At 35.2% G+C, this 24,325-nt stretch overlaps 1 pseudogene across 1 annotated transcript in view; it reads right to left on the reverse strand.

The window, feature by feature from the left end:
* Positions 1-24,325, reverse strand: part of LOC117264766 (E3 ubiquitin-protein ligase RNF31-like) — a 42,018-nt pseudogene that overhangs the window by 1,701 nt on the left and 15,992 nt on the right. The window contains exons 19-31 of the transcript XR_013488307.1: positions 24,092-24,204; positions 23,059-23,172; positions 22,599-22,647; positions 22,089-22,185; positions 18,729-18,894; positions 14,187-14,278; positions 12,412-12,534; positions 12,144-12,324; positions 5,898-6,034; positions 3,968-4,052; positions 2,962-3,021; positions 1,731-2,120; positions 744-859 (exon numbers count right to left, since the gene is read on the reverse strand). The product of XR_013488307.1 is annotated as an E3 ubiquitin-protein ligase RNF31-like (transcript). The remainder of the gene's footprint in view (positions 1-743; positions 860-1,730; positions 2,121-2,961; positions 3,022-3,967; positions 4,053-5,897; positions 6,035-12,143; positions 12,325-12,411; positions 12,535-14,186; positions 14,279-18,728; positions 18,895-22,088; positions 22,186-22,598; positions 22,648-23,058; positions 23,173-24,091; positions 24,205-24,325) is intronic.

Genomic DNA, 24,325 nt, shown 5'->3' on the forward strand with positions numbered 1-24,325 from the left:
TTTGTTAGTAATTATTAACAGTAGTTTTAAACAGTAGTTTTAAGTAAAAAATATACTTTTTTGATAGTTTCAATTAAGTAATGAATACTTTTCAAGTAAGTAATAATTAACAATTAGTTAAGAATTTTTTTAAGTAAATACTAATTAATTCAAGTAAATAACAGTAATAAGTATTTTTAAGTAATAATTAAATAGTCTTAAATAATAATTGATTCCAATATTTTTAAATAATAATACCTTTAGGTAAGAAATAACTAATTTCATAATTAGTTAATAGATTTAACTAATAATTACCAATACTTTTATTCTTAATAATTATATAATATTTTCAAGTAAATGTAAATATTTTTAAGTAAATCTTAATTACTTCATAATTAACTATTTTTGAGAAATGATTTATACACAATAGTTTTAAGTAATAAATAAGTCAAAAATAGTTTTAGTGAGTAATAATTTATAATACTTCTTAAGAAAATAACAATAATTACTATTTTTGTAAGTAATAATTAACAATAATTTTAAGTAATAAGTTGCTATAACATTTGAGTGCAGTGTAAACTTCCTTTCAATATGATTTATTTGACGAAAACATGCCACTTTGAGTCTTAATCAGAAAATGTGAAAATATAAAAATTCATCTCCCAGGTGCTGAAAGCCCTATTTCAATCAAAAGCCTCATTGTGGTGATCATACCAGTTATAAATACATGAAGAAATAATCTTCTAAAATACACTTACATTTACCTTAACTATGATGAGTTTTCCAGATGGGTCTTCAGTGTTACTCAGCTCTTCTCCAAAACACAGAGTGACGCCACACTCAGGAGGCTCGCCACCGTTTGCACGGAAGTGATCCAAATCTGATTATGAGGGAAAATTAAAGTTACACAATGAATTTTACTGTACTAGGACTAGATTCAGTTTTTGGCCACATATATTTTTTTAAACAGATTTACTGGTTTGAGGTTAGATTTGGGATGTACACAAGCTATTCGGGGTTGTAACTGAAGATTAATTTAATTATTGATTTAATTTCTCAATTTTCGTCTATGTAATGTCAGAAAACACTAAAAAAATGCCTTTTGAAATTTTCCAGAAACCAAAGTGGGTTAATCAAATTCTGTGTTTTAGATACAACAGTCCAAAACTCCAAACATTCATACTGTATATATCTAGCTTATTCATATCTACCTTACTTAGATAAGTTATTATTTATATTACTGCTATACATATATACATTACTCTGAACTTTACTTCTTTTACACTTTTAGTTAGATGCTAAACTGCATGTCATTGTCAGTACTCTGTGACATGAAAATAAAGTTGAATCTAGTTTCATTTAAATATGTATTTAGTTTGTGATCATATCTGACAAACAATTGAGAAGCTGCACCTTCGACAGAATACTTTCAATTTTTATCTTGAAAAATGACTGACTGTAATAATGAATCACTTAAGCTGCCATTAGTTTCTGTTCATAAATTTAAATTTAAATCAACTAAATGTTTAAACTGTATATTAAATATATATGTTAAAAATTGTTCTGTTTTCTTCAGACTGTTCTTTGAAATTGAATTCAAATTGTCATGTTTACATACACTGGATTTAATTAATCAAGTAACCTGGCTTTAACCTAAATTTAATCACCTTAAAGACTTTGGGTCACATGAATTACGTGAATGTTCAGTGTCTCAGTGAGGTGTTAGAGGTCGAGCCAGAGATCAAACTCACCTCGCTTGAAGATCTCTTTACTGAAGAGCAACACTGGCTCTGTGTTTCTCTCCATCTTGTGCAGCCCCGGTGTGGTCGTGTGCGGCCCTGTCCAGAAGACCCGCCCCTGGCAGAACCTTTTACCATAAACTCCCCCAGACATGGTGGTCAGCACCACTCCTTTCTCCATGAAGGGCAGCAGGGTGAACAGAGCCTGCAGCTCCGGACCGGCCGGCAGCGTGGAGGGCGGCTCAGGCAGCAGGATGCGAGGAAACCTGCCCTTCAGGGCGGCCGGCGTCGGTGGAACAGGAGAGGAAGGTAAGTACATTATCCTGACGTCGCTGTTTTGGATTTGACGTTTGAGGACCTCCTGTCCTAAATAATGAACCACCACATTGAAGTATTCCTGGACTGGAGAGACAGGAACAGAGACGGGGGAGGATTAAAGCATGAGTAGTCAGGTTTAGGTAAATTAACAGATGCTTTAACTTTCAACCTACTGAATCGTGTGCAATAATAACAGTTATTCTAGTGCAATAATTACATGGACTGTATTGCAATAATTACATTCATACTAGTGCAATTATTAAATTTATTCTAGTGCAATAATTATATTTATCATATTCCAATAATTAAATTTTATTGTAGTGCAAAAATGTAATTTATTCTAGTGCAATAATTGCTTTCATTATATTGCAATAACTAAATTTATTCTAATGCAAAACTTAATTTTATTCTAGTGCAAAAATTACTTTTTTTATATTACAATAATTACATTTATTTTAGTGTAAAACATAACTTTTATTATATTGCAATAATTACATTTATTCTGGTGCAAAAAATGACTTGTATTTTAGTGCAATGATATTAATTCAAGTGCAATAAATACTCTTATCCTAGTGCAAATTTACATGTATTTATTCATTTCAATTTGTTATTCTAGAAGCTGTGTTGTCAGCTGGTGATGTTCATTTTTCTTGAAGTTGTTGTGTTTTTGTTCCTGTGTCTTTTTATTGTTGTATTCTATAAAGTGACAGTAAAAGCTTTCTATTGTATTCAAAATAAAAGGTAAAATAATGTAGTTATAGTATTTAACCAGTGTCAAAAACAAACAAAACAACAGTCTAAATGTTATTATAAAAGCAAGTTGGAAAATGGTCCAGCATTTATAAGGCATTATACTCTGTTAAAAAAAAAAATCTGTTATGTGCATTTTTACAGAAGAACCAGTAAATGTTTGTAAGTTGAATACCTCCTGTGGGAGCAGGGACGCTTTCCTCGATCCGTACGTCTAACCTGATCTCATCAACCACTGCAGAGAGAGAGAGAGAGAGAGAGAGAGAAATTAGACAGGATAGATCAGTTGGTTTATTTAGAATAATGTCAGAGTTTGTTTTTTGGGTTGATACCAAATGTAAACAATGACTCACAACCATGGGATCATGAAACTGGGTTACACAGAGAAATCAGGTTATGCAGGTAATTGGGCATCATGATATCATGCACTGTAGAAACCTTGTCAGTGTGAATACTGACATACATCCAGCAGGTCAGTAATTAGATCTCTCCCCTTATTTTGGGTAACTTATTTTACTGTTGTTGTGCTGAGTAGCAGTCTTAGCCAGACTTTGGATGGGGTTATTTTGAATATTTGGCTGCTCTGCTACCTCAGCGATTCATCCCCATCTGAAACTGTCATATGTCACTGTGTGAATTCGTGACGAATAAAGTGGGGTCCTCCAGGAGTAATTTAGCTGATGAAATACGGTTTCTGTAATCGCCATACACATGTAGAGCTTGTCTTAGACAAAGCAAAAAACTTGTCCTTTTAGGGAAGAAAGTAATTTGTAATTTCCATAAGGTGGTTTGCATTAAAAATGGATTTTCAAAAACCTAAAAGCAACATGTCTTCTCCATGGCAGTCATTATTCTGCAAGTAGCTATGGCAAATCTCCTTTATATGAGTGAAGTCAGTTGAGTTAGATGGCTGGTTAGTTAGTGTTTAAGGTCAAGAAAGAACCAATTACACGTCACGTACAGATACACCTCTCTGTCACTTCTATATCTACATGAAGTGTGGAATTTCAGATTGTAATTTCACAAAAAATCCCATTAATTTATCCTGTACAGATCTGACATGAAGTCAAGGAGTTCATATCTAGAAAAGGAAAGCATGTCAGACTCTTAAGCTGTATTGATCGACTCTGTTATCGACCACACAATCAGTGCCTGCTGTAAAACGATGCAGCCGAACTCACCCTCTCTCTGTGTGGTGGTGGTGTGCTGTGTGTATTCATCCGTCTGGGCGGGGGTTTCGCTCCACAGCAGAGCCTCTTCGACACACTGAGAATCACAGAGATTGCAGTTCTTATGAAATCTCACTGAGACATGTCAACAGCAGGTGGATGACACCTTCAGCTCACAAATGTTCAAAAAGGCAGTAAGCTACCTTATTATACCTAATAACTTTTGTCTCAATGTCAACTTAAACATGTGAACACTTGGATAGGAATCCCTCAAGAACATATGGCTCACATCTTGACAGTCTCTCAGCTTCCTTACTGAGCTTCCTTACTCCATACTGTAGCACGCTAACATGCTAAAAGGCAAAAACCTTTGTCGTGTCTCACATCCAAATTATACGCATACTGACTGCATATTGCCGATGCACTGGACATCCTAAATACTTTGTATTTCACCCCAGTAGTGTGGTTTTGCAGGACATATTAGTGCACGCTTCAACAAGCTCTGTAACCAACTCAGTCCCCCTCAGCTGAGTGCACATTCATACTTCATATGATAACTTGCATATAGCTTTGTAAGAATGCTGAACAAAGCTCCTAAACTATTTTGGCTTGATGAAAATGGGAAGTTGGACTGTGTGGCAAAGTATAGGCTTGTTTTAATTGTAAAGTTTGGAAAATTAGGTAGACTGAATACACAAGTATGAGGGCACACAGAATATACTGTCCATGGTTTCCTATAATTTGTAATTTGGTCTCACACCTGTTTACATGTAAACTGAGCTGTGAGCAAAAATCTAACTGAATATTTGTAAATTGATGATTGCCAGAAAAAAAGAAAATCATTCTTGTTTAAAGTTACAGCTAGGTGTAAGGTCTAGAGTTATACTGATACCAGTGGACTATCGGAAATGCATCCGATACTGCCTAAAATGCGGTATCGGGTATCGGCAAGTAGAGCCTATGACCAATCCGATACCACGTAATGCCTCACGTCATTACGCATACGCACGCTACAGGCAAATGAAACGGAAACAGAGCGGAGTTTAAAAAGCATTCTACTGTAGCCTTTAAAATGTCTTTTTTACCAAATTGTGTGGCTGCACTTTAACCTGTGTCTTGATCTGTGTCAACACTGGGTAATGATTAAAAAAAAAAAAAAAAAAGTTTTATGGCATTCATTCTACTATAATGTATTTATTTCTTAATATTTTACATAGAGTTTTAGGAGTTGAGACATACAATAATTCATATCCCATCCATTTTTATTTTACGCGCTGGTATTGGATCGGTACTCGGTATTGGCAGATACCTAAGGTTCAGGGATTGGAATCGGTATCGGGAAGGAAAAAGTGGTATCGGTACATCTCTAGTAAGGTCCTCTGTTGGTTTAATCTTGGGGTTCAAGCAAAGATTAGATTAATAAACAACTTTATGGGTTATGGTTTTGCTAGCTTAGCCAAAAGTGACAAGACGATCCAATGCTTGCCGATGACAATGCGCATCAAGCACACATCACTCTACATGACGCAGGATCTAAGGTATCACCCCTGAGTGAAATACCAAGTTTTTAGGGAGTCCTGTTGATGCGCTCCTTCTCCCACAATGCAATGCACAGAGGAGATGGAGTAGCTGGAAAAAAAAATGTAAAAAAAACTGTGGATGGTGGTGAAACTGCTCAAATAAAACCTAGACTTTTTTATGTGAAGTTTAATCAGCTAGTGTCTTTCCAAAGTTGCAGTTTGTATCATTTTCTGTTGGTATAAAATGGTAACGTATGTTTTTTTTTTTGTATACTTAAACAGTAAACTATGATGATGATAAGCATGTAGCGTATACTGTATAGAATAAGTGTATTGGCGTCAGATAAATGTGGTGGAGATGTAGAGGAGCAGAAGTATAAAGTGTCATAAAATTGACATACTTTGATTAAGTAAATACTCACCAGCTGCGAGGTCACTTCCTCCATCTTTATCTGCTTAGTCTGGCCGACGTCGCTGCTCTCTGATTCACTACTGCTCCTCCTCCTTTTTGGCCTTTTGGTGACTTTTACTCTGCTTTTCTTTTCAGGAACCACCATACCTAAACAGGGAGAGAGCAAAACATTTGAATAATCCAACCAAATAACCCAATAATAATAATAGTATCTGTGGGTATATGATACATGAATGAACAAACAAAGTAGCTTCTGGTCATTTTATGCTTTCATCACTAATGTCTTCCAGTAAACACACTTGTCCCAGTTTACCAGGTTGACATTGGCTGAACTTTTTTGCCCCCTATCAACTCACTGCCCTGCTGACTCAGCAACAACAGCTGAGGTGATAATACAGACAAGTCACTTGATTTGTTATTGCCTTCTTGTCCTCTGGTTTTAACATTAGCTCAGGTGCACACTGCACTCCAGTATCTGAGGTATCTGTACTTAACATGAGTATTTCCATTTTATGATAATTAATACTTCCACTCCACTACATCTCAGAGGTATGCACTGAACTTTTTACGCCACTACACTTATTTGATACATTTAGTTACTTTGCAAATTCAGATTCTTAGTACAAATTACAATCAACTAATAATTTATACAGCAGTGGATGAAGTACTCAGATCTTTTACTGAGATAAAAGTAGTAATACCACAGAGGAGAATAATTTGTTACAGGTAAAAGTCCTGCATTCAGAATCTTACTTAAATAAAAATATGACAAAATATACTTTACGTATCAGAAGTTCTTAAGTATTAATTATGCAATAAATCAATTTGCAATTAAATGTACTAAAATAATCTACTATAAGTAGGCATGAATGAATTGATCAGATGTAACATAAATTAATGTCTGTTTTAATTTGCTTCTGTATTGATTTACCTATTAATTTCCCTATTTATTTAATTTCCTACTTAATTTTCCCCTTTATTTATTTATTTTTACATTTATTTATTTTTATCTAATTTTGTCTTTTATTTATTTTTTTTTACATTTATTTATTTTCTATTTAATTCTCCCTTTTATGTTTTCAGTTACTTCTTTTTATTTTTTTACATTTATTTATTTTTATCTAATTTTCTCTTTTATTTATTTATTAATTTATTTATTTATTTTACATTTATTTATTTTCTATTTAATTTCCCTTTCATGTTTTCAGTTATTTCTTTTAAATGTGTTGATTTATTTACATATTAATTTATTAGAAAATCTAAGTGCTGAAGTCACCAGAAACAGCAGCTGAAGAGGTCAAAACCCCCCTGGCTTAGTAATGATTATTATTATACACAGATTGTATAACAGAGACATGCAAGAAAAATATAAAGACTAAATGAGGAGATTTGAGTATTTTTGAGCAAAAAAGAAGAGAGTGGATGTGATTCAATGTGGAAAAGGTTACAAGGCGTTAAGTACAATAACAGATGGGGAACGACAGGGTGGAAAGTCCATTGCAACACAGGCAGGAGAGGTTTCTAAAGTCACATTGTGTAACATTTTAATCAGTGGTTTGCACTGATGTTTTAACATGCAGCAGTGAGGGTGTGAGTCTGTGTGCTGTGTGAGGAAAATTCTAAGAATAAAGACTGTTAATCACTGCCTGCAAACATGAACTCACTTCCCTCTGAGAAAGCAGCTGCAGATTTGTACATGTACACCAAAAGTCTTTACAAGATAATAAAGCAATGATTTAAGTGACTAAACCTGTATTTTCTTTACTACGTTAAACGGGTACTAAAAGTACTAAAAAGTCAATCTAAACTAAACACTTAAATTCAAAACCCTGCAACTAATGACATTTTTCATTACTGATTAATTCGGCGATTATCTTTTTAATAAATTAATCATTTAGTTGACAATACATCAATAAGATTGTGGAGAAAAAAAAACATGCTCAGCTGCCTATTATCTTTATGTTAATCAACTAATAATTTTAGCTCGAATTCTGTTTAAGGGAACAATTTTCTGCAAGTTTTAACGATAAACTAAAGAAATGAGTCATTGAGAGTCGTCTTCTATGTCTTTTGTAGGGATCTCATTTTACATCATTTCTTAAGTCCAAGCAAACTGAAATTAAAAAGGAATAAATGTGTTATTGTGTGAACATGTCTCAATAAATGCGGTTAAATAGTATGAAACATACATTTAATTATTTTATTGCTACATGTCATAATATATAACATAATAAACTTTATTTATATAGTGCGAAAATTAAATTAAAAAAATTGTATGGCATGTACTGTTAGTTTTCTTTCATACTTTATTTACTGTATCATATTTTTGTGTGACAAATAAATTGATTGGATTGTTCATTTTTACCATTTTTTAACAATGTATTTTTTACTAAATTTCTACACTGATTTTATTTCATATTTTTAATCTTTTTTTTTTATTTCTTTTTTGTAACATTTAATTTATTATTATTGTTATTGTAATTGTTAATTAATTCAAATTTATTATTATTTTTTTATTAAATCTTTTTGGTTAAATTTTGTTATCACTATTTCTACCTCTCTGTGTATAGAGGCATTTACCTGTGTGTATTTACTTGTCAGTAAACAGGCATTGAAACTACTGATTCATGTGGGATGATAAAACACAGCAACATATTAAATGTTGTTTTATATTGTGATACATTTCTAACATGTCAGAAAATTTAAAATAACATCCTTTCTTCAGTTCTTGTATTTGAGGATCATGTGTTTACATAGGACAAGAAACAAACCACTTATTGTGATATTTTTACAACCAGAACAATATTTTAAGGGTGCAGCAGTGGGCACACTTCACATCAAGGCTGCAGACGTTAAATTGAATCCTCCCTGTTGCTGCTGATGGTCTCATCAGAATATTCCTTCCTGTCTGTGGCTGACAGATAAAATTATATAAAAACGAGTAACTGCCTCATTCATCCTGAACACAGAGCAAATAAATGAGGATCACAGTAAAAATACTTGTTTTAAGTTATGAGATGTCAACATACTGAGTGTTAAATACATAACCAGGGGTGACAATGGGATAAAACTCTAAGATTCCGAGCAAATAAATATATATTATAACACAAGCAGCAGCAGAATGTACATTTACTTTGCACCACTGCTTGAGGTACTTGTACTTTCTTAAGTATTTCCATTTCATATTACTTTATACTTCTACTCTGATACATTCAGATTCAGATAACCAATACAAAATATAATGTACTAAGAATTATGATGTATTTATATGAATTAAGTCACTTGGCAGTACATAAAGTACCTTTAACATATCATTAATTTAATAATACATATTTATGCAATCTAATAAAATTATTATTATTCTGAAATGCACAATTCTGCATAATAAGTACTTTTGGTATTTTAGGTATGTTTTTGCACTTTTACTTAGTTTAGTAGACACCATATTTACTCAATTTATTATTTTGATTTTTCACTTTATTTTTCATCTTTCTTACTCATTTTATTCACCTTCATTTGTTTTTATTCATCTTCATTTGCTTTTATATAAACATTCGCATGACAGTCGGTGTTCCCTTTATTGATTTTTACTATTGTGTATTCTCATTAAAGATGACATTTTTTTATTTATGCATATCTTGCTTTAGCTTATTGTTTAATTTAAGAGATTTTTTGGTCCTCATCATATAGAGGTTTTTTCCCTTATTAGGTAGTGTAGTTAGACGGTCAAGTCTTTTACCCTCTCCTTCGCCATATAGGGAGGGAGATGTTTGGCTTGCCTGTGCTTATGGCCTGTGACTTCTGCCTGGGTTTTCATCTCCCATGTTGGAGGCTGGTGGTACTGGCGTTTGGCTGGTATGGGCGGTACTCGTAGGTCATAAGGTCGTTAGATAATGGGGAATGAGTGTGATGAAAAATTCTGGTATTTGACCCTTTTTTAACCTATAGCGTATTCTGCATGTTTTTGTATAAGGTTACTTGCTATGATGTATGGTGTGTAATGCTCAGTTAACCCCTACTGTGACAGCAGTAAGAGATACAGCAGAGGCCTGATGGAAGAAGGTTAAAGGTTATGAGTCAGGGAGGCTCTAGATAGTTTAGATTTTTTTTTTTGAAGTGGGGTTGTATGAGGTACTTTGCCATAGTCAGTGTATTACCTACAATAGGTTTCGGTCAGCACATGCCCAGTTTGGAGAAGTAGGCTGGAGTACCAATGTGAAAGCTCAGCAATGTCCACTATATTTAGAATATTTTCACCACTTTACCTAAATGTCAGACAGCAAATTTCAATGGGGAAATTAAGTAGTTACATCACTCTCTTCAAAGCCAAGCTCCACAGTTAGTGGTTTTACATCGGCATGGCACCGGCACGGTTCTGGTTCCGGCTCTGTTCTGGAGTCTGAGAACCTTGGTGCTGTCTGGCGAATCAGCCCGTGTCCACACCAGTTTAAGCGGAACCAAAGTGGGAGGACGTTACTCCGCGTCACTCAGGCAGAAGTAAACATAACAGCGGCAAGCAGAAATAGACACAGCAGCCGGCAAAATGACCCTTTTTGTCAATAGAGTCTGGTGGCTTTGATTAGAGCATGGACTGGGAACTGAAGCTAATACCTGCTACCTTGTTGGAAAGGGCTGTCTGAAGACAACATAAAGTTGTAAAAATGTTCTAAATATAGCATACACCTGAACCGATATGGATTTTTTTAGGTAGCTAAAATAAATTTTGTTGCTGTCCCTCAGCTTACCCTCTGTGGCAGATTCCAGCCTGCTGCTCCAAACTGGGGGCGCCCCGACAAACAACTTACAAAGGTATTATACTGACTATGGATAAGTACCCCATACAACCCCACTTCAAAAAAATCTGAACTATCCCTTTAAGTAAACTTATGAATTTAGGACATTTGCCTGTAACAGAGTATTTCTACAGTGTGATATTATTCCCACTTCCATCACTGCTTACAAGCGCAGTATTTTGGCAAAACTGGATGAGAACTTTTTACCACTTAGAAATATTCACCTCTGTATTAAACACAACAACTTATTATGAACAACAGTGTCAACAGTATGAGGGTTTATGTTAACCCTGTATGTTAACAACAATCCCTCTCCCATAATGACTGTACAGAGTACAAACTCAAGTATTTGTATATGATCTGTCAAGTTACCGGCTGAGTTTGGTTATTCTGACACTAAATTCATTAAGAACTCTCTCTGCAGGCTGTTTGTAATACTTTAAAGTACTGTAACACACGATACCCGTGGTCCTAACATATAAACTCGCATTAAATCCAATATATGGTGACGAGAAACCTCTGAAAATCACCACTGATATAGCGACAATGTCTTTATTGTAGAAACATTCTGACTGTGACCTGTGATTGTGTCTTTATACAGTGTGCAAATCTGCTCTGGTCATGTTCATCTGGACACTGGTGGGAAGAAGTGAAGCTGGCATCAACAAAAAGGTAAACCAGATGTTTTCTTATCATGCAATGCCACTGTGTGACACTTATTTTCATTATTGATAAATCCATCTATAAAATTTGTGAGGGTAGTATAAAAAAAGGTTTTGTTCAACCCACAGTCAAAAAAAAACACAAATATTTAACTTAAAATGATGTTAAACAGAGAAAAGCAGCAAATCCTTATTTTCAGTTGATCGACAAACTGTCTCAGCACCAGTGTTCTGTTAATTGCAGTGCTAAATATCTGTGTCTGTTTGAAGATTGTCTAAGGTAAATATACTGCATAACATAATTAAAAAACTGAAATATAAACGTTTGATTTGAGATTAAAATGAAGCAGGTATCATGTTAAATTGCAGATACAAGCTGAGTTCAGATGTGAGATATGAGATATGAGATGCATGTGTAAAAATTTAATATGTGCCAGGTTGTACCAAAGTACTTACTTTTGGAAGTCCCAGATGTTGGATCTTTCTGTCGGCACATTCTTTCATCTTTGGTTTAAAAAACGGCTTGGTCTTTACCTACTTTCTAACTTTGTTGTTGGAGATTCAAAATTCTGTTTTTACAGCTTAAAGTTATTCAGTTTTCCACATTTTGTAAGTTTTGAGTTTATTATTGATTGTGAGTCAAGCTGTGACCTCACATTTAGGAAAATAACAGCAATGAGTCTGTTTGGAACAGATCAACTGACTGAAACAAACCACAAGCCAAATAGTGCCCGAAGAATTCGGGAAACCTCAATTCTGTCCCAAGCAGAGTGTGTGGAGTAAGATGTGCTGGGGTCTTACCCTGCTCGCTGATGGGGACGAGGCGGTAGACCTTGTAGGGTTCAGAGATGTCCAGCTGGGCTCGCTCCATCACCTCTGTAAACTCTGGACTCTTGTTGAGGGCGCAGCGCAGGCGGGTCTTCCAGGAGGCCGGGCTGTCCTGACTCCCGTCTGTAGGCTTACCTTTGAACTGCGCCCACGCCTGCAGAGGAAAAACATGTCTCTTTAGTGATTCGGATCGTTAGTGTTTTGGGAGTTGTGTGTTTAGAGCCAAGAAACTCGTCTTGACCTTGAAGATGGCGGCGTCCTCATCTTTACGGAAGTCCTGTTTCCCAGCGTGTTTCCACGGGATGCGGAACATGGTTTTGGCCTCATCGTCCCACATCAGCCCCGGGAATTTCCCACTGCTGACCTGCAACAGCCAAACATACACAACAACTGAGTTAATTTACTCACCTCAAGTTCCTTTGAACAGTGTCCTCAAACTGTCCAGTCTAATAAGAATATCTGTGTTGTTCCTGCAACATTACTGAAGGGTAACTTTGGTACTTTTCAACCTGGACTCTGTTTTCCTCGATTGTGTGTCTAAATGACTAATCTGAGCATGATTTTTTTGTTTAATTGGTCCAGTACTGAGTGAGAGCGCTGCAGCCAGCAGCTGTGAACCTGGCTGCAATGTAATCTCTGCCGGCAACAATGCACCATCATTTTACTTCCACTAGAAGTGTTTTGCCACTGACAGGCTCAGATTGTTATTCAAAGTGTCTGACAACATTCTGGAAAGGATCCCTACAGAGATAGACCTTTTTGTTAAAGAGTGAGATTCTTTTTGTTTAGCCAGAAACAGACTCCAAATCGCCATCACCAAACCCACCAGACTCTTTAACAAAAAGGTCTATCTCTGTGGGGATCCTTTCCATAATGTCAGACACATTGTTATTGTTATCATTAACAATCTGAGCCTGTCAGTTGCAAAAACAAACACTTCTAGTGCCCTGAGTGGTTACATTGCTGCCTGTTTCATGGCTCCAGGCTGCAGTGGTCTCATTCAATACTGCACCAGTTTCAAAATTTGTTTTTCCCTTTAGTCACATAGACACGAAAACATTAGAAAATAGGCCCCAAGTTGAAAAATACCAACCTCACCCTATTACAACAATCACATGGTTAGTGCTGGAAGATGAATGCTGGGGAGACCTGGCCCAGATAAGTGAAAGATAATTAATAACTTTTAAACAACATTTGACATTTTATACACTAAATAATTAATGGTGAAAATACTTTAAAGATTAATTGATAATAAAAGTACTAATTAGTAAAACTACTAAATTAATGGTTACTTCACAAATTAAGATTTTTGCACACAAAACATGAAAATGTCAAAGTAGAGCTTAATCTTTTAACTGGCAAACAGTTTTCATGTAAAAGTGTAAAAATATAAAAAATAATGTAAATGTAAACATATTGTAGGGTTCCAACTTTACAGATGTGAAGATTTGCTGCCATTCCTTTGAACAATATTCATACTTGTGATGTATGAGTAATAATGTTGAGGTTAAACATAAATTGTGAAGGAGTCCCATTGGGCCCTGGGTCATTATGACAAACATTTGTCACTATTACTACTAACCAAACAATCAATTTACTGAAGGAGAAAATAATCAGATTAATTCATAATGAAAATAATCATCATCTTAACCAGCTACAACAGTCAAATCCTGCTTTTACATGAATGCATGAGTCAGAATCATCTACTGTAATAACATCATATCTAACAGTATATAAGTCACAAGGAACAGTTTGATACTTTAACTACATTTCACGGATTATACTTAAATACTTTTATTAAAGTACATGTACTTGTAATGGATTACTTTTACACTGTAGTGTAAGTACATTTATTTAAGTAAATGACCTAAATACTTCCAGCACTGATGTACAGCAATGTGTTTGTCTAATGTCACAACAGCTCATTCTGCCTCTTTCCCTTTCCATCTCCCCCTCCCTAACCCCTCACCCTGCCTCACACACCCTTTTTTAACACACACACACACACACACACACCTGTTCGACGATCCACGAGCGTAGTCTGCGCGTGGAGCGCATTCTCCCTGCTGCCATGACTCTTTAAAGACTAAAAACACAAGAGACACAGACTGACACAAACAATAAACAACCACCATCAGCTGCATGTTACAACATGTTCCTCCCCGACCGCTTCATAATAATAAGTCATTCATAACAACTATTTGAAAGATTAACAATAAAAACATTAAATGTAAAACCTTTAACGTCGACTTGCGTCAATGCAAATATCTGTTTTAGACTCGTGTGTGTAGTTTTAGCTCTCTCACACACACAGCCCACACAAAAACTCCATTACTTAAATCAACTTTAAAAAAAAAAAAAAAAAAATCTGGTGTAAAAACTAAACCCAGAATCTGCTCTCACCTGTCATGGCGGTATTTATAAGTATATATCAAATATAGAGGCTGAGGTGTTAAATTAAGGAAGTAGATTTAAGTTTCGTTTACCTCGGTTACGTTTCCTCCGCGGTGCCTGCAGACTGCGAGTGTGTGTGCTCCGTTGCTGCTGCAGATTCTGCTGCCTCACACAGAGACGATCCTTTTCCCAGAAGTCACGTGACTTAAAGGAACCTGTCTGTGTGGTGGCCACCAGGGGGCGTCAACGGACATGCGCATTAAAACATCTATACAGAACCAAAACACATGAATTTAGGTGATCTATTGATATAAATATACTTGTTTTACTGATATAAAAATTATTTCAATAGAGCCACAGCTTAAATACTCTATTCATAGTATTAAGTTATCATCTTATGGCATATTTTGTGTTCTCTCTTTTATATTATCAGGCTGCATTGCTGCATAGTACATTTACTCAAGCATTCTACTATTTTGAGGGATTTGTACTGTACTTGAGTATTTCCAATTCATGCTGCTTTATACTTTTACTTTACTTCATCTCAGAGGTAAATAATGTAAACTACTTTTTATTAAAACAAAAATATAAGTCAACTAAAAATAAGGAGGTTTTATTATAGGTTAAGATACCCAGCTGCAACATTAAAGTATTGAACACATTAATGCATCAGTAATTATAAAACAGTAATATAATATATATGATTCTGAAAAGTCCCATTCTTCTTCTAATAAATACTTTTACTTTTTGTACTTTAAGTATACTTTGAGGCTAGTATTTTTGTATTTTTACTTAAGTAACATTTTGTATTCAAAGCTTTGGCTTTTGACAGTATTTTTTTGATTTTGGTGTTACTATTGTACTTTTACTTAATTAACAGATAATTCATTAAAAGAGCCGAGTACTTCTTGGGATGTAACTTGTCAGGACCCAAGACATTTTAAAAGATTGTTTTAATCTGCATGAGGCTTTTCTGGCTAAATATTGGATAAATACAACAAAATAAATAAAAAAAATGTCCAAAACTCAAATATTAAGGGGTTACATGCCTTAGGTTTTGATTATTAATGTGAAAATACCAATGAATTTAACCAAACTATTACATTCTGTGAAGATGTTATGTTGTTTTTGATAGTTAAAGGTTTCCAAATACTGTTCTTGCTTTAATATTAGTGGCCACGGTCCATTTGATATTCCCTTAAAGGTTTGTGGAGTTTTCCTGTAATTAAAAACAGCTGATGTATACTGACAAAATCTGATCATGTCACATATATTTTGTGCTCTTTTTTTGTACGATGTTAGTCCCTTGTTGCTGAACACACTGGAAAAGAGATTTTTAAGGTAAGGTAACATAAAATGAAACAAAAATGAGTGGAGAAAGTTTTATAACAATGTTTGTATGTAAAATCTACTCTGCAAAGTAAAAACTAACAGTAAGTGTCAAACAAATGTGGAGTAAAAAGACCATTTTACTCTAAGTAGTACTAGTTTAAGTATAAAGTAGCTGCAGCAGCAATATTTAAGTACTTAAGTACACATACATTGTGATTCTTAAGTACAGTATTGGATAACGTACCTACAATCCACCACTGCTCCATGCAGTATAAAGTCATAAACCAACAAGTGCTTCACTAAAACTTTACAAAACTATGTTAAGTGTGACATAAAATAATCTGACATTAGATGATTTAGAGTAATGGGTCAACTTAAGGAATCACTGTAGTGCAAAGACAATCTAAAATGGTGCTGTGTCATTTATACTATTTGTACATCACGTACATCAATAAATCCACATCTCAGAATAATCATATTGTTTATTTATTGATTGATTTATCCATCAAATATAAAGTAAAACAGAAAAAACCCTGACAGCAGAAAATTTAAACAGTCTTTAAGAAAATAACATTTTACCCTCTAGTTTAATTTCTGTATATTTATTTAAATATGTTTGCCCGACATTGCTACATTGTTCTGTGGTAGAAATTTTGACACATATTTCCAAAGAGACCATTTCCTCTTGTACAAAAGATAGATAAACAAACTGTCATATTCGTACAATATCCAAATCCATCCCACTAATAAGTTCCTTTAATAGTATTTATATGTCACTGTGACCTGGGGTCTGTATCAGAAAGCAGGGATAACAAACTCTGAGTCTGACCCTGAAGTCTGTGTTGGAAAACTCTTTAGTTTTTCGTCTCCGAACAGCTGATCAGAGTCAGTTCAATCAACTTTGAGTGAATGAAAAAAGCCATCATCAGTGGAGCTCAGATACTTTGTGATTCACCATGGCAACAGGTAAAAAAAGGCAGAACCTTATTTTAATTTGGTGCATGTTGAGATATTAACACATGAATATGCAGACTTTTCTACATCCTTTGGTGACATGCACTGGAGGTTAAAATACAGTCGATTTCAAATTTTAGACATCGGTTTGAATCTTTGGCCCAACAGTGTTCAGTGGCTTTATTTCAGCTACTTTAACAAATGTTGTAAATTTAAAAACAGCCACTGAAATTCTGTTAAAAGACATTCAGACTATACGCAGCCTATTTAAAAAAACTCAGTTTCATTCAGCAGTTGCACCATGATCCTGCTCATCATAAAAAATTACATATCATCAACACTATTATAGGAATTATGTTCCATTAATGCGCAAAAAGAAGGACATGCAGGGGTTTAATTCTGAGCTGGGGTGACTCAGTCTCGGACCCTTTAGACTATCATCTGACGACGATAAAGCAGACATACACAGATATCAGTTTAAAGAGATTAAAGGTGATTTGATGTTGTGTGATATTTTAATTTGAGGGCAGAAACTGCTGTTCAAAGAAATTACTGACAGGACATAAAGCCGTAACTTTAGATAGTTCTGAGTAACAAACTAATATCCAACCAGGATTTAGATTCTGACATACAGTAAACCATCACTATAATCAGTGCACTTCAATGTGCTCTTTGATACAAACTACATCAATGAGGAAACGTGCCTGGCTCTGTCAGAGGGAGGAGACAGAGAGAAACTCAGGGTTTGTTGAAGAAAACCTGCCACCAAGCAGGTTTAGCTCTCTTTCAGAAACAAAACCCAGAGTTTCCCTCATCTCAGGGTTAACTAACTCAGACTTTTCACTAAACCCACTTTCTGAAACAGGGCCCTGAAGACAAAGGAAGACAATAGTTACATTTGTCAGAGCTGAACTGACATGAATATCATGCAGACTCAAACCGCTTGATTCCTTCATTATCAGTTTATCATTATGTTCAACAAGGAAACAAAGGTTTAACCTTCAATTGTGAGAACCATTGAACAAACAAATGTTTATGAATAGATACACAAATCGGACAGCTGCTTGCCACCAAAGTAATGTTCAGTGTTTTATTTTGGCACACAGCTGATGTTTGTTTGAGTCAAGTGTGTTGTCAAAGGGTGGAGAAAAAAATACTTTGCAGATGAGTAATAACAGCCTGTTAACAACCAAAGGCAGCGCTAATTATTTCAGATTCATGACTCTGGTTGGCATCAATTGCTTGATGAACACAATTTAGGAGGGGGGTGTTCTGTTCAGGGAACCTTTTATTTGTTTCGAGGAACCTTTTCTCCAAGAGGGACCTCCATCAGTTTCTGTAGGTTGGAAAAAAGAAACACAGATGTCAAGTCCTTTGTCTTAAACATGACAGAAATACCATCTAAACTCAAAGATCTTTAGTTACAAATTGAAACACACTATTAAATACTTGACATGAAAATGTTAGGAACTAAAAAAATTTAAAATCTTCAAAAAAAAAAAAGAGAGATTTTTACTTAAAAAACATTTGTGAAGAGCACAGTATTTAAAACGTTCTGTGACCTGACATAATTATTGCTTCTTAGATAAATAATGTACAGTGCATCTCCCTGTACCACCCTGTTTTCTTCCCAGGCTGGTGTATTAAAACATTTTGTTTTGTAGGTACTGTGAAAAGAGACAAAGATCCTCCACCAAACTTGAAACTCCAACATTTGGACAGCTGCTCTGGACCAGATTAGTGCCTTGCTAAAGAGCATTTTAACTGTGTGGCAAGAGGGACCAGGATCCTTGCAGCCAGTGTGGTGAGTCCAACCACTGCCCTTCCATTCGTAAGCCGCCTCCCTGACCCTTGTGACAACAGATGGATGTTTCTTACCTTGAGCAGTCGGGCATGGTAGGCATTATCGTCCTCATTCTCCACTTTCTGCTTGTCCACCAGGTATCTCTCACAGGCCCGAAGCAGCTCATTGGCCTCGTAGAGCGGAGCAGGGTCCAGTGAGTGAGCGTTTATCAGACTCACCAGGTACTCCTTGTAGTGCTTCCTGCAGGAACAGAACTTTTGTTAAAGATTTGTCTTTGACATGTGTTACGGGTTATCAGTGAGTGTTGAGAGATGTGAACACACTGTAGTGAAGCATAGGATATAGGGTTGGGTATCGTTCATAATTGAACCGATACAATACCGGTACCGGTATCTGGAATTCGGTACCGGTACCAAACAGTACATTATTTAGGTACTTTTTAAAGTCTAAACTTCTCAGTTTCAACATTTTATTGAGAACATTTAGGAACAGTGCTGCACGTTAACTTTTGTCTGCACATTTTTTTGTCGCCATTGTTGCTGAGTCTGAGGTGCGAGTCATGCGCTCTCGCTCCGCCTCCACCTCAGGTACCGAAATTTGGCACCGATTCATTTTAAGTGAATCAGTACTCGGTAGTACCGACGTGAATCAGTACCAAGTACAAAAAGTACCGAGTTTCGGTACCCAACCCTAATAGGATATCAGAGAAGAGTTCTGCAACATGTTTAATTTTCAGAGACTTAATTCAACACTGTCTCCTTAACAAACTCAACCTATAACCCTAAATGAAGTCTTACTTCTTAACACTTGCTTCCTTAATAAGTAAATAGTGACAAAGATGACATAACAAGGAAAGAATGCAGTTGCAGTTGAGCAATAGGAAGAGTGTATGATACCCAAGAGAAGAGTGTGTTTCTTCCTTTTTAACCACACCTTTTAATAAACTCCTCTACAGTGCAGTGACTGTAAAAATAGCTATAGCAGTGGTAACATGTAACTCAGTACTGTACTCAAGTTTTGAATTACTTGACTTTTTTCTTGACGATTGTTTGGCAGACTATACTATGACTATTTTTATGACAAAATATACTATTTTTTTAATGACTGTTTTATGACAGTTTTTGGGACACACTATACTCTCAGATGAAAAAACATCTAAACCCCATCAAATTAGTGCTGGTAGCCTTGTAACTCTTATCTGGCTGCACACAGACTTGTTGGTTTCATAATTTTTTTTCTTTTTATTATTACATGATGGTGTTGAAATAAAGAGACGTATAAAATGAACAAGTCTTTGTATGGTCCTCCTCCTTAAACCACTATAAAAGTTATAGTAGAATTTTTCATTAACAATGTCCTTAAAAAATCATAGTATTGCAAGCCATGACAGACTTCATGAAAGCTCATAGTATGTAATAAAAATGTCATCAGCATACCTTAAGTAAAACGCCATAAGAAGATTTGTGGAAAAAAAAGGTGACAGTATGTCATAATAAGTATGCCATAAAGTGAGTTTAGTATGGCAGAATAATTTCATAAAAAGTCATAGAACAGTAGGTCACAAAAAATGTAAAAAACAAAAAAAGGTGATAGTGTAGTAAGCCATAAAAACATTGTATAAAATGTCACGGAATAATGTGCCCTGAAAATATCACAAAAAGTCATGGAGTAGTCCTTCACAAAAAATCTTATTGTATAGTATTCCACATCTCCATAAAAAGGTATACTGTACTACACAATCTAATAAACAACAAAACTTGTGTTTGTACCCTTGTCTTCCATCTTCTGGTGATCCCTCCCCTTTCTGACTTGGGTTTCAGCCACTAATCACAGGCCAGCTGGATCCATCACCGCAGCACAACGCCACTTAGTGAAAATGCCAGATGGCTGTGATTTAATCTGAGCAGTCCACCTCCTGTGTCTCTCTGTATAACGTTATGTTCTGTGATAGATAACCCTATGGTTAATTACAAATTTCGGTGTGCGTAAGTAACGTTAACTTGTTTGTGGCCCTTATGAGTGATATTGGGATCTGGGCTGAGGGTTTGTTTATTTTTCTCATGCATGAATTGCTCCCTACCCCACGCATAGATTACTGACTGACTCGTGACACTAGGATTTCTGTAAGATAAGCATTGCAAGATGGGTTTTTATTGTAATTTGTTTCAGCTGCAGTGAGTCAGTGGGGATTCTGAAGGAGTAGGAAATGTGTATGTGTTAAACTGTTAAGCCGAAAGCTTGTAATTGTGTAATTTTCCTCATTCACCCAATCAATAAACAATAAACAGCAGTGCTTGTCTGACTACATGGCATTTATGTAGCATCCTTTATTCCTAGACACATATAGTGTTTGTAACAATGCCATAAAAAAATCATAAAAAGTCAGAGTGTAGTACATTCTTTCTTAAATAAACAAAGAAACAAACTAGAGCACTCGGAGAGGACAGACCTCTGCCAAGCAGCTCGAATTTCCCGCCATTTTATTATTTTATCCACTTCGCTTCAACTGATCACCAACAAAATGTTACCATCTGTTCCTTGTCCCATTATCAACCTTTCCTGAAAATCATCAAAATCTGTTCAGAACTTTTTGAGTTATTTTGCAGACAAACAGACCAACACCGGCGAAAACATAACCTCCTTGGCGGAGGTAATAAAGTCATATTATACTATGACACAAAGAACATTAAGAATGTCGTCGTATAGCATGACATGAAATCTTTATAAAAAGTCATCTTTCATGATTTTTTTGAGGGAGTAGTTCATTATGACATCTTTGTGACATACTATGACTATTAATGATTTTTTAATGGCATACATTTATAATGCTTTTTTTGGTGATACATATGCTATTACTATGACTTTTTATGAAATATTTTATGATTTTTTCTGACATACTATACTATGACTTTTTATAAGATTTTTCACAACATACTATACTAGGTCATTTTTAATGGCATACTATAGTATGAGTGTTAATGATGTTTTTATGGCATACAATACTACGATTTGTATTAAAATTTTTATGACACTATACTATGACATTTTGTACTATTCTTTTATAGCATACTATACTATGACAATTTGTGACATACTATACTGTAACTGATTATAAAATGTTCTTTGGGCATACTAATTTGTAGTATGAATTTTTGTTAAAAAAAATTATGGCATTTTTTTTTAACATTTTTGTGACATACTATACCATAGCTTTTATGATTTTTTTGTTACTGCATACTATACTATGACTTAAAGGATTTTTTTTAAAATGGCTTACTATAATGACTTTATAAAAATTTTCAAGGCAGACTACACATTTGTTGTGGCATACTATATTATGATGTTTTATGACATTTTTTAGGGCATAGTGTACTGTGACTTTTTGAGATTTTCATGGCATACTATACTATGAAATTTGTCAGTCAGACACTCACTCGCAGAGTCCAGCTTGTCCCGGCTGTGTTTGGAGGCCACATGGTGAATCAATTTGCTGACCTCCTTCATCTTTCTGCTCCATCACACAACAACCATCTGTGTCACAGAGGAAAAAAAAAACAGTCAGTGACGCATCTGATTAATTCTTTTTTAAATTATTAATAAACAACTAAAAACAAGAAAACAAGATGAGTTTTTCAGACAAGGTAAAATGAACTCTTAAAAAAAAAGAAAGATATATTCATGGCCTCGATGATTGAAATTAACATAATATTTTTGTGTTCAAGTATTCCAGGAAATTGTCTCAAGATCCACTCAGAACCTAAACTTAAATTTAGGTTTGAACTTTCCAAGATAATTTCCAACTTCATAAATGAAGTTCACTAAATCTCAAGAAACTTTTGTTTGTATTCCAGGTTTTACATATTTGACATATTTAAATGTTTCTTTACTTCCTGAATGTGATGAAAGATAGAGTTAGATGAGGAGGAATGAACAAGCAGTTTTACCAGTTTGAACTCCATTAGAAGGATCGGTGTTGAACTCCACACCGCTCCTCTGCAGAGAAAAAAGGAAAAAAATCAAGAAAGGTACTATCAAATGGCATTCCTACAATATAAATTGGCAAATATTTCCAGATGTGCATTTATTCTAGCCTGGTGTAAAATTAAATCTAAGTTTTCAATAACTAGTATGCCATCATGTAACCTCTAAAATATTGTTCTCCAGGAAGTATAAGTAGAAACACTAATGTACAAATAAAAAAAACAGTACTTGTAAACAGCCAACAGACTTAACATAATTACACCCTACAAATGACGACATTATGTAACGTTTAGAGACATCGGCTTACTCCAGAGCAGAGGTACGGAGCAAGAACAAAGTCTTTAGTCATGCCAAATAAAAAAAAACTACAGCTGATATTAAAATTTGTGACAAAACACAAAACAAAACAAACATAATCTCTACCTGCAGCAGGGCCTGTAGTCTGGGGGGCTCCCAGTCTCTAAGGTAGAATAGACAGTCCCGCGGGTGATGAGCATGTAGACCTGTGTAACTGCACTGGGGTGTCTTACATACTGTCTGCAAGACAGAGCAAAACAAATGCAGTAGAATCACAGGAGGAGGATCTGATGAGGTCAAAAACCTTCCAGACCTTCCCAGACAAAAGCATAAAATAATCTGCCAGAAACAACATCTGAAAGACGGCATTTTGAAACATTTTGTAAAACAGTCAAGACCTACTAAACATGCTTCTATCTGCAGACATGATGGTGGTGGCAGTGCTTTGTTAGACTGAAGTAAATCCTCTTTATTAAAGTAATGTTAACTCTGTAATCCAATCAATTTTTAAGACCCGTCAACATCATTTTTAAGACATTTTAAGGCCTTAAATATAAATCACTAGACTTTTAACCTTTTAAGGATCTGAAGAAACCGATGCTGTATCCAAATCTGAGATCAAGTTCTGTCAAAAATGCACAACAAAGAGTTACTGAAAACAAAATGAATGCTTTTTCTACTGCTTACAGTTGGTGATTTTTGTATACAGGATTCTAATACCTTCTTAAACATCAAAGTCAAGGACTCTTTTGAGGACTTTCCAGGCTCATTTCCCTCAGGACCCAACGTGGCATAATTTGAGATCAAGGTTTATTAGTTACAATACTGAGAATTTTTCAAATAAGAACTCAAAGGCTTTTCAGAGGCTCACAGACAACGATGAAAAGTGTGAACACTTCTAAAGTGTGGCGTGTTACAGGGATGGCAAACAACGTGGTCTCTTACCTTCTGTAAAAAAATTGTGTTAACTGAGCGATAGAGACAGAGAATTTAAATTCTTGCACAGAATGTATAAATTCAAACACTTTCACTGACCCATATCTATTAATATCTATTTTCCAAAACTTTCAAGGCCTTGATTTCAAACTCCCATGGGAACCCTGAGTATACCACATAAAGCAAGTGGTCCTTTTTTCTTGATGGTGTATTCTAATCTCACCTTGTGGTAGGGGTTGTTGCAGCCACTGCAGAACTGGTACCTGCACTGGGAGCAGCTGAAGTGCATGCAGCCGCCTTTGGTCAGAGCGTACTGGAACCTGCAGTGAGGACAGGCTGCAGCACATACAACATACTGATTAATCTATTTATTCCAGACAACATTTAAACAGTGGTAATTAAGTAAAGGTACAAAGTTAATGTACCTTGACTTTACATTTGTTCTACTTTGCAAATT

The sequence above is a fragment of the Epinephelus lanceolatus genome, chromosome 20, assembly GCF_041903045.1.
Source record: "Epinephelus lanceolatus isolate andai-2023 chromosome 20, ASM4190304v1, whole genome shotgun sequence".
Lineage (NCBI taxonomy): Eukaryota > Metazoa > Chordata > Actinopteri > Perciformes > Serranidae > Epinephelus > Epinephelus lanceolatus.